The sequence below is a fragment of the Anser cygnoides genome, chromosome 1, assembly GCF_040182565.1.
Source record: "Anser cygnoides isolate HZ-2024a breed goose chromosome 1, Taihu_goose_T2T_genome, whole genome shotgun sequence".
NCBI lineage: Eukaryota > Metazoa > Chordata > Aves > Anseriformes > Anatidae > Anser > Anser cygnoides.
The window spans coordinates 190,031,850-190,048,404 of NC_089873.1; the positions used below are offsets into that span (position 1 = coordinate 190,031,850).

Genomic DNA, 16,555 nt, shown 5'->3' on the forward strand with positions numbered 1-16,555 from the left:
CTTATCTCTTCTGAAAGACCATCTAGGTTGAAGGAGACCTCCAAGATCACCTAGTCCAACCTCTGACCTAACACTAACAAGTCCTCCACTAAACCGTATCACTAAGCCCTACATCTAAACGTCTTTTAAAGACCTCTAGGGATGGTGACTCATCTTCTGAACCATCTCTGGTTTAAGCCTCCAAGGCAGGCTCGGGAGCCCCCAGCATTCAGAGAATAGGTTACTGGCATTTCTTGGGTTGATGAGCCACAGCCACCTCTGAATCAGCCTTCTGATGTTTGCTTCACAGCAGCCCTGAAACTACTGATGCTTGCCGAGGTAGATTCTCATGCAAGCAGAGCTGCACCAGTGAGATGGACAGGGGTGCTGTGGACAAGTAACAGCCCCCCAGACCCACTACAGAAAGAAGGAAGTTTTATGTTTTAGTGCACACTGCAATAACTAAGCAGAATGTATACACCAGTTATGGTGTATCCATTTAGAGCTTAATTGCAGTATACATTGCATGCTGCGCTTTCATCCTGCTGTGAAACTGAAAGAAACACTCGATTTCTGGATTTTTTTTAAAAAGCTAAAACACAAATCGCTCTAACATCTTGAAGCAAAGTATTTACAAACAAATACTCTGACATCTCATTTATCTGTTTTGCCATAAAATTGGCTTATATATGATTAATTACAAAAAATAAGCACAGCATGCTTTCATGCACTTTTCCTTTGAAATCAAGGTCACACTTTGTTTTGAAATTCAGAAAAAACAGTATGAATAATGTGATTATCATATCAGAAGGTTCTTCACAAGTAATTTTAAGTGGGTTAAACCAAGGGCTTCTGAAGTTGTTGCTATTGTGTCATTGCAGAAGGATCATTTCTTAGCCCTTGTCCGTACCCTCCATTTTATTTGACTTACCTGATGTACTGAAAGCATGCCATAAAGTAGGATCCCTCATAACTACATTACAAGGCAATGATAAAAGTTTATTCCTGTCCCAAAGCATTTACAAGCTGATTCCTGCTCCATAGACTCGATCCTAGTTGGGATGCAGCACCTCAGAAACAATACATGAACAGTGTGGGAACCTGGTAACTTCTGTAATACGCCTGAACACATTCACTAAGCCCTTCTGCAAATTCTCTGCTCAAGATACTCTGCTAAACAGACACCTTCGTGCTAAGCACAGTATAATACTGGGAGATGTGGATCTTTCCCAGGTATTTGGTTTGCATGAGATGGTCACATCCATCATCTGCCTGTGCAGCTCTTCACCAAGGGAACAAGCCTTTACCAAGGCTAGATCAGTAAGAGTCAGTTCTGGGGATAGCAACACCATTACATTGACAAGTTATTTCAAATAGTCATAAGCTAATTTCTGCATGTATGCTGTTTTAAAACCTTTTTTAATTAGTGATTTGAGAAGCAACCACTTAAGATAATGCTTGTTTCACAAAAAAAATCACTTAACCTCAGCTACTTTCCTCTCCCAGCGTACAGAGTGAGCCCTAAAGCTGACCACAGCATGAACTCCATCTCATGAAGTTCACCACGTCTGCTTTCTCCCACCTTTGCACAGCAGCAACCACAGGCTTACAAAAGACCATATGGATTGGGAGCTGCTGACTGCAGAAGTTAGACAAATAACTTCTATGTACTTCTTCAAATATACTTCAATATGAACTCTCAAAACACTTGACTTGTGTATTGCAGCACTAACAGAAAACAATGCCTTCACCACTTGATATCTCACTAGCTTTTTTTAAAAAGGGCAAACTATTCATTCCTCTGAATACTTGCTTACAATTGCAATGACAGGGCTCAATTTTAATAGAAATAAGAATTGCCTATTTAAAAGGAAGCTTAATTCTACTGAAGGTTGAGAAGGTAATAAAAACATGGTATGATCATGCTAAAAAGTTACTGTATTTAAGAGAAACAGTATGGACAAGATAAAAGCCATGGATACTACACGTACAAGGAAAACAAAATCTGGACTATTGGCAAGTCACAGGATGAGACAGACTGGAGTCTGCTAGAAGTCCTTCAACTGAGGTAAGAACATAATGAGGCACTCCTCAGGCATATATACTCAAAGTTACAAAAAATACTGTCACACTGAATTTTATTCTAGCAGAGAATCTGTTCTGGAAGAAGCACTTACTAGAAGATTTCTGGAAAGTCTACAAGTACTAGTCCATGGCTTAGCACCAGAAGTAGTAAAGTCAGCTCCAGCTAATGTTATATTGACTCCTACTGGATACAGGTGAACCATTTAACTAGGGATACTTCATTACATGTCAAAAAAAAATAATCACTGTGCTACAGCCATAAAAGCTTTTTTGGTTAAAGAACTCTAGCTAAGGAAAATGACAGCAGCAGCAAAAAAAATCTGTAAAACAAACCCACAGTACATAACAGATGGGGAAAAGACACTGATAGCAATGAATACAAATTAACATTGCAGAAATGCACACAAATGATGAAAGAAAGCAAAAAAAATAGAGAAGCCTGGTAAGGTTTACAACAATAGGAGCACCACCCTGAATATAACAAGAAGTGCATTCCAAGCTATGGCTTCAATAACTAATCATTCCAGACTAACTATCAAAAAAATCAGGAAAAAAAATGTACTCGACAACTGCTTCTACTCTGTTTTCGACAAGATGCAGGATGCTACATTCACATCTCAGTGATAATGACATACCTCCCATGCCATCAGTAATTGAAGAGCTTTAAATAGCCCCTCAATTAAAAACCTGAATTCACTGCCACAGGGCAGACGTGCCAATAAGTTTCATGATGCAATGACTGCTGTTAACAACATGACTGGAAAGAGTTGAAATTGAAGCAGTATTGAAAAGGGTTAAGTGGGATAACCTAAGCTGCTATCGAACAGTTCAACTGACATCAGCAGTAAGCAGCATCAGGGAAAGGTTATCATGGGACACAATCAATAAGGCATTGAAAGACAGAGGCACAATTAACACCAATCAACACAGCTGTATGGAAAATAGGTCTGGTCATGTAAATCTGATCATTTGTATGCAGTTACATCATCATTTGATAATGGCAGTGCAGAGTGCTGACATGACACATTACTACTCCTAATTTCACACCATACATCAATTTAAAGTCATGCAGTACATAAAGCCCTGAATTCAAAAATCCACCATACCTCCACACAGCTCCTACTAAATGAATTTTAGGGGTGGCTAACTAAATGGAGAATCAGCATCCCAGATAATAGATACCTTGTCAGTCCAGCAGGAAAAACAATTGAGGTACAACATTTGCAAGCTGAAGAGAGCTACAGACTGCCTCCAAGAGCAAGGCTCATTATTTATTGTAACAATTTACCTGCAACATGGCAGATTCGTTACCACTGACACCCTTTAAATCAAGGCCTTGATCTCCTTCAGGAAGATATGCTGAACAAAGGAATTAAAGGACAACTGATATATCCTGTATTTCCTTGACCTGTGCAGAGCAGGCAGAAAGAACTTATTCACGTGGTCCCCTCTGGCCTTTAAATTTGTAAATCTAGGAAACAATGACCCAGACATTAATAATCCCCCTGGAATTTAAAGCAATAAGTGAATCATGCATAATCCATCTGATATAGCATAGGACGTATTGAGTATTTCTATGAGATTTCAACGGTAATCCCATGTTAAATTACTGGGTGACTTTAAATATTGTTAAGTTGCTTTCCTGAGTTTCTGCTTATAGCTGAAAGCAGTAAAAAAACTATTATTTGAGGCATTTCACTAGCTGTTTGTATAAATACAGATGTGTAGCATCAACCATCTGATCACAGCTTCCCATGCAGACCACTTCAAGCTACTCCTTGGCATTATTGAAAATAGTTTCCTATCAGGACAGCATTGCAGTGGTGTCAAGATACATCCCATCAAGCCATTGCAATGCACTGTAAACTCAGATCTCTTGAGCGGGGTTATGCTTTTGTATACCCTGCATCTTCCCACACAAAGCTCTAAGATCAGTATGAGAAAGGTGAAAAGCATATTGTCTCCAAACACACAACATTTGGTCCTCTTGAAAGAAAAGAATAGAGGAGTTTGAAACTAGCCAGGAAACTATTCAAAGTCTTACTTTATTCTCTTTATTTTTCTTACTTTGTTCTCTTTATTAAACTTCATTCTCATTCAAAGTCTTACTTTGAATACAGTAGACATGTCAGCTCAGAAAGGAAGACGTTACTAAGAACAAGGACTCAACACCTGCTGATAATGAAACATGCATAAGGGAAGGGAACACCTTAATGGGACATTTTGGAGACACCTACAAAGAAATTGGAGACACCTATTAAGAAATTACTTGCTCTGCTCTTTTTTATCTTATTTAAACTTAATTACACAATACTGGAACATTTCTAAAACAATTCCTGTTTTATATATTGATATAGTCTTTTGTACTTGTCTTCTAAACACTGGAGTCCTCAAACTAGGAAATTCACAGGCACAGAGAATTAAGACCACTCAACAGGACTCGTATGTATTCCTCACTTCAGGTCACTTGTGCTTTTTGGCTCCATAGCCAAATTCCAAGCCAGGGTCCAACCCTGAACTTGGTCCAGTTAGTGGCAGTGAGAGCTGAGCATGGGTCTCAGCAGCAGCTCTTCCTAGGCACAGGAGTTATACGGATTTAACTTCACTGCTAGAGTTACAAGGCTTACAACCCCACTAATGAGAAGGCAAAAACAGTTATCTGCTTGTAAAAATGAAATAATTTGTACCTGGGAAACGTGTAAGTGATGTGCATTTGTGCATCCTTTACTACAAAGTTCTTCAAATGTCCTCAGAAAAGTCCTTCTGTGTCAGACAGTGCAGGAGCATTATGTGCCACCTGTAAGCCCAGCAGGTGTTTTCCCCCGTTGCATGTTAAGCTGTCTGACTGCTGTGGGATTGTACCCAGGATGCACATGCCACCCAGAGACAGTAACACCCAACCCAACCATCCATTTCTCAGCCAAATGCACATCTGTGAATGAGCATGACATTCCAGAGGAGCAGCTTTCAGCTTGGGTAAAGGGTGGGTTATTCCTCCCCAGGCTCCTGCGACCATACAGTTCCTATCCCAGTGCTGTCTCATGCATCTGCTCGTTTGAAGAACCCCTTGGAAGACAAGATCCTGCTGTGATTGACTCTGATGCTTACTTCACCTTTCCAAGCCCTACTAGTCCTTACTGTGCCTGTAGTCTAGGCTGCGGAAGAAGATGGGCATGACAGCATTTCCTACATCGAGTGGGATCAGGGAATGCCCTTGGCAATGACCTGGGCTTGTGTCTTTTGCTCCTGTGATTTCTTCCCTCAGTTTGATATCACAGAGTCATCACCCTTGAGTGACTCCTCACCATGCTGCATGCTAGAGCCACTCCCACAGGCTTTGCTCGACTCCTGGCTATCTCCCAGTGCTGGCAGCTCTCAGACCTTCCCGACTCCAGGCCAGACCAGATCCAAGTCTCCCCAAAGGAGAGCGCAATGTTTTTGCCAGGTCACCAGATCTTCTCTAGCCAGGCTGCTGTTTTATCACTTCAGGGATAGGATCAGACCTGCCTGCAGGAGATACGTACCCAGGAAGTCACACACAATTATGTGGACAATTTTTTTTTCCTTGTCCTGCTGTTCAAGCTACTGTAGTAGGAATGACATAGCACACAAATTTGACCAAGCCCTTCAGGGTCACCCACTAGACTGTCTTGCCCTACTGACACACAAGGTGTTTGGTTTTTTTTTAAACAGTATAATATCATTGCTGACCTCCCAGAGGCTTCAGCAAGCACCATTATTGCTCACAATGACCAGGCACAACTTCATGTCACCGTAACATGGCTTTACTAGGATCCGTGTCAGTCATCTCCCAGCCTGCAGAATTATACCTTCCCTACCATCCCAAGCATAAAAGACCAGCTTCAAATATTGTCATATCTTTAAAAAAAGAACTCTTGCCAGTCCAAATAATTACACAAAGGAAGTAACAAGATTTAGTTTAGATATGAATCTAAACTAGCATGCCATGTTTTCCAATATACATTATACATACCAGACAAAATTCAAAATCATTAGGGAAGGCGTCTATTTACATTTGATAATTCCCCCAGTACAAGAGCCTCATGGTTCACTTTGAAGTCACCTTTATCTACATTGCTTATAAAATTGTTGGAGGGCGTTTTCTTTTTGTTGGACAGAATAACACTAATATAAAAATCAAAGACCACTTGCAAAAAGAGTTCTTTGGTGGCAAACATTTATAAGATCAAATCAGACAAAAAAAACAGAAGACACTTACCCAGAATGCTGGAAAAACAAATTTTACTTCCATTGGTGATAGTTTACCCTAGAAGACAGTCCCAGGGTGGAAACCTTTAGAAAACAAACAAAAGGCCCATTGGAATTAGAGCAGGTAACAAGGGCAAACACCATCAAACCTTTTGTAAACACTCTGCTAAAGATCAAACATCCTGCACTTCTGATTGCCGCCCTGTCTCAATTTCCTGACATGAACTCACAGATAAGTTGATCCTAGTTAAAAGTAACTGAAATGAAGCAGTGCACCTACTCTGGAAAAAGGGAAAAGTTACAAAGCTTTGAAACAAACACTACATTTTCTGTTCCTCTTCCTCTGTGAGACCTTTAAAGTAAGTCAATGCTCTTAAGTGAAGTTTGGATGCACAAGCTGAAGGGGAAGCACAGATTAAGCCTAGTCAGGTTTTGACGTATTTACAGAGATCAGCATTTAAAGGACTTTGTGCTATTTGTCCCCTTGTTCACATGCCACTTTTTAATGGGATAAGAGTGATGCATTGCTAATTCCGCGAGATTTAACTGAATTTGTTTCTGACGAGATAATCCAGGAAGAGCAGAGATGGAAGGAGAAGCCAGGGTGAGGAAGATCATCCAGAAAACATAAGTCAAGAGAAGATTGCAGTCACAAGAAACAGACATCACGGAACGGTGGTTAGGGTACCAGAGACGACAGCTCAAGCCAGGGAAGGAAAGAAAGCCAGTCCTGAGATGTGGTAAGAGGTCATGAGATGTACTTTTACAAGTGGTAAAATCTGCTAAAGTCAAGCTGCCTAGGTGAAACTAGATGAGGATCTTCCAAGTAGGACTGATCAGTGCCATAAATTAAGCTTTTCCAGCTTCTTTCATTAGTGCAGTTATATTTATCTGTATTGTGAGAGAAAAGGAGGCAGAAGAGATTAGAGTGAAGAGTTAGAGAAGGCACCAGTGCAAGGGAGACCACGAAGAGGGATGTGACCGTAGGACAAGCAGACCAGTTGGACAACAGAAGAGACCTGTATGACAGGGCAGAGAAAGAAGGAAGGACAACTGAGGAAAAAGTGAAGTCATAAGACAATTTCTTTCTTGTGGTACGAAGCAAGCAAAGAAAAGTTGGATGAAAACTTAGATACTAGAAGATGAATACACAGATGGGATTTAAGGTAAGAGATTTAGTTAAATAGCAGTCTTTAAATATTTTACTCACATGCAATTTGTGGTCACCATTCTTGATGCATTTCACATAAATGTGGTAAAATCCCAAATCCAAAAAAGCCCATAGCAAAACTTGTACTAATTAGTGAAATTTATACTTTGGCAACAAGTTCTAGGTATGTTCTATTCCTCCCCTTCCATTCCCCAACAAGGCAGGTTGCTTCTTTTCAAATAACTGTTAAATTAAATTGCACGTTCAGCCTCATTAACCACCATCTCTATCTTCCTGCAGTTTTAGTTAGATAGGTCTTTGTGCATGGTTACCTCAATCCTTCCCCCAAACAATCCCGTAACACTGCTTTTTATTGTATCATACTTCAAATGCTCCTAATTACACCGGGGGCTGCCAGCACTATCAGAGCAGAGCTCTCCCATGGAAAAGCCAGGAGGTGCAGCCAGCGCTGGAGGTGGTGAAGCACATGCACCCTTTGGGCAGGTCTAGGGGTTTAGATGCTCTTCCATGCTGTTGTACCCACTTTAACCAAGACAACAGATCAGGAAATAGGCTCAAGTGAAGGCTCAAACCTGCTGCACAGACACCAAGCCCCAAGCACGTGGAGCTGACTTCTCACTGCAGCTCCCCTCCAGCTCCATGAACTCACCTGCTGGTCCACCACCTTCACACCCAGCACACAAACACAGGGCAGGAAGGAGATTCTGCCAGCCCACTGGAGTCAGGGGTACATCAGAGACCCCTGAATTTAGGATTTGTGCCTGACTGCAGCTTTTCCCACAAAGCACCCCCAAGTGAGACCATTTCCTCATGGGCAACAGGACACAGCACTGCCCCACAAGACAGAAACCCTCAGGAAGACCTTTTCCAGCAGCCTTTAATCAAGGGTCTGACCTAACCTTCAGTCCTTTTTTTTTTTTTTAAAGCAAGCACAGGAGCAAACAAAGGTGCCAAAAATCACACAATTATCTGCTTCCAGCTGGAAATGAGGGTGTAAAGGCTGATTCAGCTCCACCCCAGGAGCTCAGCCCTGCCGAGGCTGTTCCTGGCCGCCCAGGGGTCAGGGCAGATCATCACAGCCACTGGGATTTATGCAAGAGACATGTTGCTCCCAGCTCCTCTCAAATCCCAAAGACACTGCTGTTATGTAACAGGAACAATCAAACCAGGCAGCTTTTCAGAGATTTGATTCTAAAACTGCTGAGCAGCTAAAAATGAGTGTGCCGTGGTGTTTTCTGCTCCTACCAGGTTAACCTGAAAGCTGCTGCAGCTCACAGCGACTCAGCTCGCACGTCGCCCAAGGCATCGAAATCCAGAAGGTGAAATAAAGCAACATTTGCCCACGTTCCCACCAGGTCCTCAGGGGAGCGCAAAGCTCTGTGTCTTCTGACCTGAGCCTCAGGGCTTTCGTTTCTTCAGTATCAGTGGCTGGCTGGCTCTGCTGACATTAAAGGATTACTCACACAAATAAAGGCAGAGGGCCTGGACCTGAACTTTGCTGTGTTGACAAAGCAACACTGTCCTAGCTATTAGCTCCTGTTTCTGCAATGTTCCCTGCCTTGTGCGTACAGCAGTTTGAATTCACCAAGGCTCAGGTATATTATTTGACTACTGTTCCCTTTTTTAAAGCCTCGCTCTATCACATTGCACCAACAGCTAAGCAGCCTTTTCATCGTAACAGCAAGAGAAGAACCTCAGATCCCAGCGGGCTGCTACACCAGAACAAACATGTTCATTCCAAGAGCACGGCTCTGCCGGGTGTACTTGACTGCAATTTACTTGTGAATGTCTTTGAGCACAGCATCCTGCCAGCTTTCCCTGTGCACAGCATGCCACGATTCCTCCTGGCATTCTGGCATGAACAAATTACATCAGACTCAGAAATGTTGAATACAAAGCTTTATTTTTCCCCCATCAATCTAACTCTTATTCATTAACATCAATGCACCCTGTAGCATAGAAGTACACTACTCCGGAGTCATCCAGTCCCTCTGAAATTTTCTAATAGTATAAGCTTCAGAATTATTATGAGGACTGCAAGCAAATCTCAGGTGGCTTAAAGGGTTGTTCCACATGCCCTGTGCAAAGCTTGGCAGAGACAACATGCCAGAGGGCTGGAGCATCTCTGTTCAACATCCAGCACTACTGGAGCATCTTTGTTCAAGCTACCCTTGCCTGCCAGGTTGGCTTCTTGGCAGCCTTAGTATTTTGCCATAACTTAGAGCTGCCTGGAGGGATAATAACCACAGAAGCCAACTCATTTAGGATAAGCTATCAAACAGTTAAAATCCAAAAGCAAAACTTAATAGAGAACCTAATTAGCCCAGCATGTGTTTTGGATGCTTGTTTACTTTTAAGCTATGATTTCAAAGGGAAGTCATTCTCCTGTAAGTGCTTGCTGAAGTGATACTCACAGCTGCACAGAGAAAAAGCACAAGTTATGCCTTTCTTCCAGCCCTGCATCCAATGCAATAGCTGCATCAAAGTTTATCTCTGGGTAGAACAGCCTGAAGGCTCACACAAGGAGCAGCAACCTGTACAGCACACCATCAGCTCAGTTAAGGATCACAGTCACAGACTGGGAGTGGAATCCAAGGAATTTTGTAACTGATGCTTTTGGTAGTTTTAGGGCTTGCATAAAATCACTAATCTGCATGTGAAGTCACTACCAGCAAAGCCTGGGAACTGCTGCTACACCAGATGCTTCTAAGGATTAACTTATTTGCAGAGTTTTGATGCAGATGTCTCCGCTGGAACAAAGTGGGCTTCTCCATGCAGTTCCCAAATGCCCTGCAAGAGTGGGCCGGCATGCTGCTCCCATTTCTGGAGAGGAAGCTAAAGGCAGTCTTAAACTTTAACACAATTACAGAGGAATTTAGATCTGCTATCTTCCAGCCAGGGTGCTACAGAGGCCACTTTCTGCACTGCAGAGCACCTTTAAACATCAGCCCAAAAGAGTAGCAGTAACTTCCACCTTTATCAAAACCCAATTTCTGCCCTGAAATGTGAAGGTTCACAGGACCAGGAGCTTTGAACCTGTTTGACCAACAGCCAGCTTTATAGCCACTTAATTGCAATAACAGTTCTTCCAATAAATTACTAAGATGACTGCTTAAATTAAGTCTTTCAGACTGCCCTTCCTTGTACTCAAGGAAGTCTTAGTACTTTTTAGATGTCTTCAATGTTTTTCAGACATGCCTTTCAGCTGCACAATGGTAATCTGATTCTATAGCACAACAGACTAACAGATCTTTAGTTGGCATAAATCAGCTCCTCACTGAAAAATCCGGAACAGCAGATGACACCCTTGTAATGGCAATGGACAGAACAAATATGGCTTCTGGAGAGCAAAGCATCAAAAGCATACCCGGCTGTAGTAAGATAGTGCTGGAATAAGTTACAAAAATCCATCTGAATTACTTTCCTGAAGACTGTTCCAATGGGTTTGAGTTTGTAAGGAGCTTGCTATTGCAAAATCATCATGCACCTAAGCTTTGCTGCTTGTTACTTTCCACTTTTAGCTACTTATGACCTCCTCAACAAAACTGGCTGCAGAATTTTCAGCAAAAGTTGCATTTAAGCAAGGCCAATATAATTATAAATAACATGATAAAACACAATCTTTCTTTTTCAGGAAAGCATTTGCTAAATCTGATGTGCTTCAGTAGTCTTAGGAGTTGGACTCGATGATCCTTGTGGATCCCTTCCAACTCAGATATTCTATAATTCTTGTTAGCAAACCTCAGCATCCAGCCAAGGTATATCCTCTTGTACCACTTGTTGCTGACTTTCAACGTCTTTACTGACATGTCCATTACTATGCCTCAATTTTTTCTCCTCCATTGTGCTCAATCAAATATTAAACCACTGTACAAGTGCTTCACATTCACCAATGTATGACTTTCTAGAAAACATTTTTGGAGCCTGCTATTTGGTCTGCAGTTCTGTCCTATGCTGATTTCTGGTGACTCCTTCAGGAACTTAGGAGATAAAGAAGCTGGAAGTTTTACTTATGGTGATAGAAGACTATTTCTCACAGGGTACTGAATTCCCTGCCCAGCCTCTGATGTGCTGCTGCGCTTTACAGATGTGGAAAAACTGCAATTTTGCAATATCTGTGCTGCTAACTCTTGTCTGCTATCTCATTAAGTATCTAGCATTGCTTGCTATATCCAAATATATTTTGCATAGAAATACACACTCCAGAAGTGTAGCCCAGAAGTGTTAAGTGTTAAGCTACTTTCTTTATACAGTCACTATCACTACAGACAACCCCTTACAAAACTTTACCATAAGAAACACTCTGCTGTAAAGAGAAGTAGTTTTTCTATCAGACCCAAACCTCTACCTGTCATTTGTTAGATCAGTAGCCGAATATCAGCTCTGTCCCTAAAGAGATGAACATATAGAATGACTTGGTATCATATCAAAGGTTACTTCAAATTAATGACATGGACACAGCCTTGCAAAGCTTTCCTCAGCCCCCCCATTCTCATGCAGTGATTTCCAAACTCACGATACTTTGCTGAAAGGCTCACTTACAAAATCCCCCTTTCGTACATTGTGATGCAGCTCTATTCTGCTGGAATTAAGGCACTGATAAATAAAGCAAGAGTGAGAAGTTAATCTCCATCTTCATACACGTAGCTCACTGCTACCACACTCCTGCAGCACAGGCTGTGCTGCTCTCCCCAGCAGACTGCAGAGATGGAAGGAGACAAGCAGTCGGGTATATTTAATGGCATTGGAAAACAACAGACTGGCTAAGAGTTTACAGAGTAGAGGATATAGAAGAGCCCACACCCCTGCTTCAGACTGGGGGTGAGAAACAGTAAGACCCACAGATACTATGCAGAACATAGAGAGCATATAATAATTCCTGTAGGAAATCACGCAAACCAGAGCAAGGCATTTATGCATCACATTACATCCAGTTCAACTGCTGCCGAGTGCTTCCTTAAGGCAGCCATCCACTGCGAAGTTACAACCTGCGTGCAAACACTTGACATTTAATTATTGTGCTACCGCTACCTGAATACCCGTAAATATTTCTAATGCTTGACTTGCTGGGAAATATTTATTAGGTTTTTGATCTTTGAAGTTTAATGCAATGATGAATGATCAGGATCTTGAAAAGAGCCTTGCTCTTTTCATGCTCATAGCAACTGGGCTTAGCTGCTCCCTATCAAGGAGGGGAAAGGGAGCAGCATAAGTGGGGTTAGAAACTGCCAGCCTAGATGAACAGCTCTTCAAGTAGAGGTGCTTATGTGAGCAGGGAGAGCTGCTCTCACTGCCCTGCCCTCCACAGTTTTGCTTTTTCCCTTCGCACCGAGGGGAAGCACTGACTTGTAAGTCACAGTAGAGGCTTTATTTGCCTTTCAGCAGTGAGGAAAGTCGAGGTGCACCTCCTCGGAAGGGTCACCCGGCTGGGGCCGTGCCCAGCAGGATGCTCTCACCCTGCCCCGCTCGCACCCACCGGCCGGAGGCCCCCAGGCAGCGGCGCCCCGCTTATCAGCATCCTCCAAACTTTCGGAGGAGCAGACCTGACACCGGACAGCGCCCACCCCGGCCAGCAGGGCTTCTTCCTTCGCTGCTCTCCCACCCCACGGGGAGGCTCCCACGCACCCGCTGCCTCCTCGGCACCGCGGCGTGGGAAGCGCTGCGCATCCCTGGCGGCGTGGGGACCGCTCCGCATCCCCGGCGGATTTTTCCACCCAACCTCCCCATCCCGTCCCCAGCCTCCCCATCCCACGGGGATGCGGGGCAGGGACAGAGGGCAAACCCCACGCACCCCCGTGACGCTGCCCCGCGTGGGGCAGCGATGCTGGGCTCTCACCTGCCTCCGTTTCTGCCTCCTCCTCCTCCTCCTGCCGGCAGGACGGAGCGGGGGCCGCCGCCGGCCTCCTTTATATAGCGGCGGGGGGGGCGCAGCCTCCGAGCCGAGCCGAGCCGAGCCGAGCCGAGCCGCAGCGCCCCCCCGCGGCCCGAGCCTCCCCCCGCGCCGCCCCCGCGCCCCGAGCATTGGGGGGGGGGGGGGGGGCGTGGGAAACGCACCCCGCTTCGGGCCCCGGGATGCTCAAAGCAGAAAGGAGGAGCTGGTCCCCAAAAAAGAGAGCCCGCAAGGTGAGGGGAGGGCGTCCGGTTGGAAGGGGGGGGCTAGATAAGGCAGAAAGTTAGCGGGGTTGCGTGGGGAGCAGGGTGGTGGTGGGAGCTGCACGTGAAAATTACACGTGCGGGGGGGATACAGGGAAAAAAGGGGAGGATATTTATCGGGTATGTAGCAATAGGACAAGGACAACGGCTCTAAAGTAAAAGAGAGGAGGTTTAGATTAGATATTAGGAAGAAATTCTTCCCTCAGAGGGTGGTGAGGCCCTGGCACAGGCTGCCCAGAGAAGCTGTGGATGCCCCATCCCTGGAGGTGCTCAAGGCCAGGCTGGATGGGGCTTTGGGCAACCTGGTCTGGTGGGAGGTGTCCCTGCCCATGGCAGGGGGGTGGAATTAGACTACCTTTAATGTCCCTTCCAACCCAACACGTTCTATGATTCCATGATTCTATGAAATTAAGGCTCTGTAACACATAAATGGGTCATAGCGGATTATTCAGTGGGGACCTTGGGCCCTCACTTTCCATGCTTTCTAGGGAAAACCAGCCTCTGTGTGCTGTCATTCCCTCGGGTCTGGAATCCAGACACAGGTCAGCATCTGTCAAGGAAGGCACGATGAGGCCTCACATGTCATCGGGCAGAAATGGAGTTTGTCCATGGCAAGTTTTCCCATGCGTTGTCTGGCTGTTCTCCAGTTCTCCCTTTCTCTGAGTTCCCACCTCTTTCACTTCAAAATGAACAATAAAATATAAAAATAAGCAGAGGCACAAATTTGCTTGTCAGTGAAACTTGCAACTCGAACAGTAACCCCCATCACTTTTGCTATGTTCAAATTCTTGCCCCAGGGTTTTACTCCTATTAGTGGAGTAAGCCTCGTGGTGCAGGCAGGGTCTCTTTGTTGTACGTTTAAAGCCTTATCTGCACTGTGTTACAGCTATCTCGGTGAGTATTGTAGTATTCTTGATGAGCTAGTGCTCATTGCATCCATCAGCTGTTAAAATCAGCAGCAGGCACGAGATCAGATGGGAGTTTTATGATCTGTGTCTAATGCTGGGCGACTCAATTAATTTTTACAAAGTCCTCCAGGCAGATGCATGCGGAGCTGCTCAAGAGGAGGATGCTGGCCAGATGCCACACGGCCTCCTCCTGCCCAGGAGCCCCTGTGATGGCTCTTGGAGACACCAGGAGAAGAGCCAGGACTTCAGGACATGCATTCAGAGGCGTGAAATGACATGTAACTGGAAGACTGGGGAGACCTGGGCAGGAATATCCATGGTCTACATCCCAAATCAAACCTAGCCCTTTGGCAGCTGGGATCCAGTAGAGAGAGCATCCCTGAAAAATGTCCCTTGCCTGGTGCCCACCTGATCAGGCTGATGTTATGGTCTCACATGGCAGGACAGTCGTATCACAGGGTGTATCCTTATTTCCCAGGAATGCAATAGCTTCCTTATTTCTGCCTGTGCTCAAACACACTGTGCTTGCATCTGTCTGCAGTTTAAAGTGCCAAGTACATCCCTGTGGCACCATCAGTCTGTCTTCTATCCTTAAAGGACCTTCGTTTAGAGTTTGTTCTTCCCTGCTGAAAAAAATTAGTTGTATCCACCACCCTCACCCCCACCGCCACCACCGTGTGGACTAAATGATATGCTGGAGTTAAAAAAACAATGGAGATGAAACATCTCAGCTGGTGAAGTGGCTGAGAGCATCCCTCTGGCCGGCACGAAGGAGGACCCTGACAAAACAGGCTCTGGCAGCTTTAGCTGTGGTGGTTTAGGGATGGAGAAATCTCGCCGTTGATGTTTCCCTCTTGTTTACTCCAGCCCAGCTACCCAGCCACCTTGTACTCCCCCAGCACTTCAGCCGCTGACTTTCAGAAAGCAGCAAGGCTGCTTGTCATGTCCAAAGGCATCGCCAGGAGACCCCTGATGTCAGAGACTTACATGGGAAGCAGCCTTTCACTGCCTTCATTTTACACTAGAGCTTGAAAGGACCCTCTGGCTATATTAAAACACTGGCATAACTGTGGAAGCCCAAATTCACACAAGATATTAATCAGACTGCCAAGACCTATTATATGAAAAAAAAAAAAAAAACAAATCTGTGCTGGCATTGAGTTTCTCCCCTCAAAAGAACAGTTTAGCAAACAATTACCACACCGAGCGCTTGACTTCTGATCATGGAGCTACTGCAGTCTAAAAGATAATTCATGCTATTATCACACCTAATTAAAAGCTACTTAGCTGCAGAATGTGGGCTCTGCTTTATTTTTAGATTCCATGCAGAGGTGAAATTATCTGCTGGAGATAATTCACCTAAACTTGTTTTTCTTAAGCATTTGAGAGAGAGATTTGTAGCCCATACAAATAAACAGTGAAATATTTCACGACTCCAACAAACAAAAATATGCTGATTGCATTGTAAAGTGTAAAAGAAAGTGATGAGAAGCAGCGGGTGACTTTAACAAACTGGGCAGAGCACTGCCCAGTGCCGTTTCAAGCCAAAACCACTGTCAGTGCATTTTAGAGCAAGCTGCTGCAGCTGCAGAGAGGTGGCAGAATAGCCTCACACATGGACCTGGAAATACAATGCAGCGAGGAACCCGTGGCCCAGAGCAGCCTGTGAGCGAGCGGGGTGTGATCGCGGCTGGATGTGACCCTGATGGGGCTGGGTGGCCATACATCATGGCCATAATGAGCCCCCCAAGCCTTCCTTCCCTTGTCATAGGGGCACGGATGGAAGGCACAGTGGAGGCACCCAGACTTCATCCCTCGTGTTCAAATAAGCACCCCAATGCATGCAAGATATACCCTGCTTCATGCAATAAACCACTGTGCCCACGGGCTGAAGCACAACTATTAGTTTAGACAGTATAAATTAAAAAAAAAAAAAAAAAAGGAATCATCTTCACATTAATAACACTGTCTTAGGGCCACAGGGGCACCAGAAGATGGGAGAGCAGGATCAAGGAATGTGTAGCGTGGA

At 44.5% G+C, this 16,555-nt stretch overlaps 1 protein-coding gene across 1 annotated transcript in view; it reads right to left on the reverse strand.

Moving 5' to 3' along the window:
* MTUS2 (microtubule associated scaffold protein 2) overlaps window positions 1-13,380 on the reverse strand; it is a 284,967-nt gene extending 271,587 nt beyond the window's left edge. The window contains exons 1-2 of the mRNA XM_013189398.3: window positions 13,302-13,380; window positions 6,305-6,378 (exon numbers count right to left, since the gene is read on the reverse strand). The gene's annotated coding sequence lies outside the window, so the exon portion shown is untranslated. The remainder of the gene's footprint in view (window positions 1-6,304; window positions 6,379-13,301) is intronic.
* Between the last annotated feature and the right edge of the window lie 3,175 nt (window positions 13,381-16,555).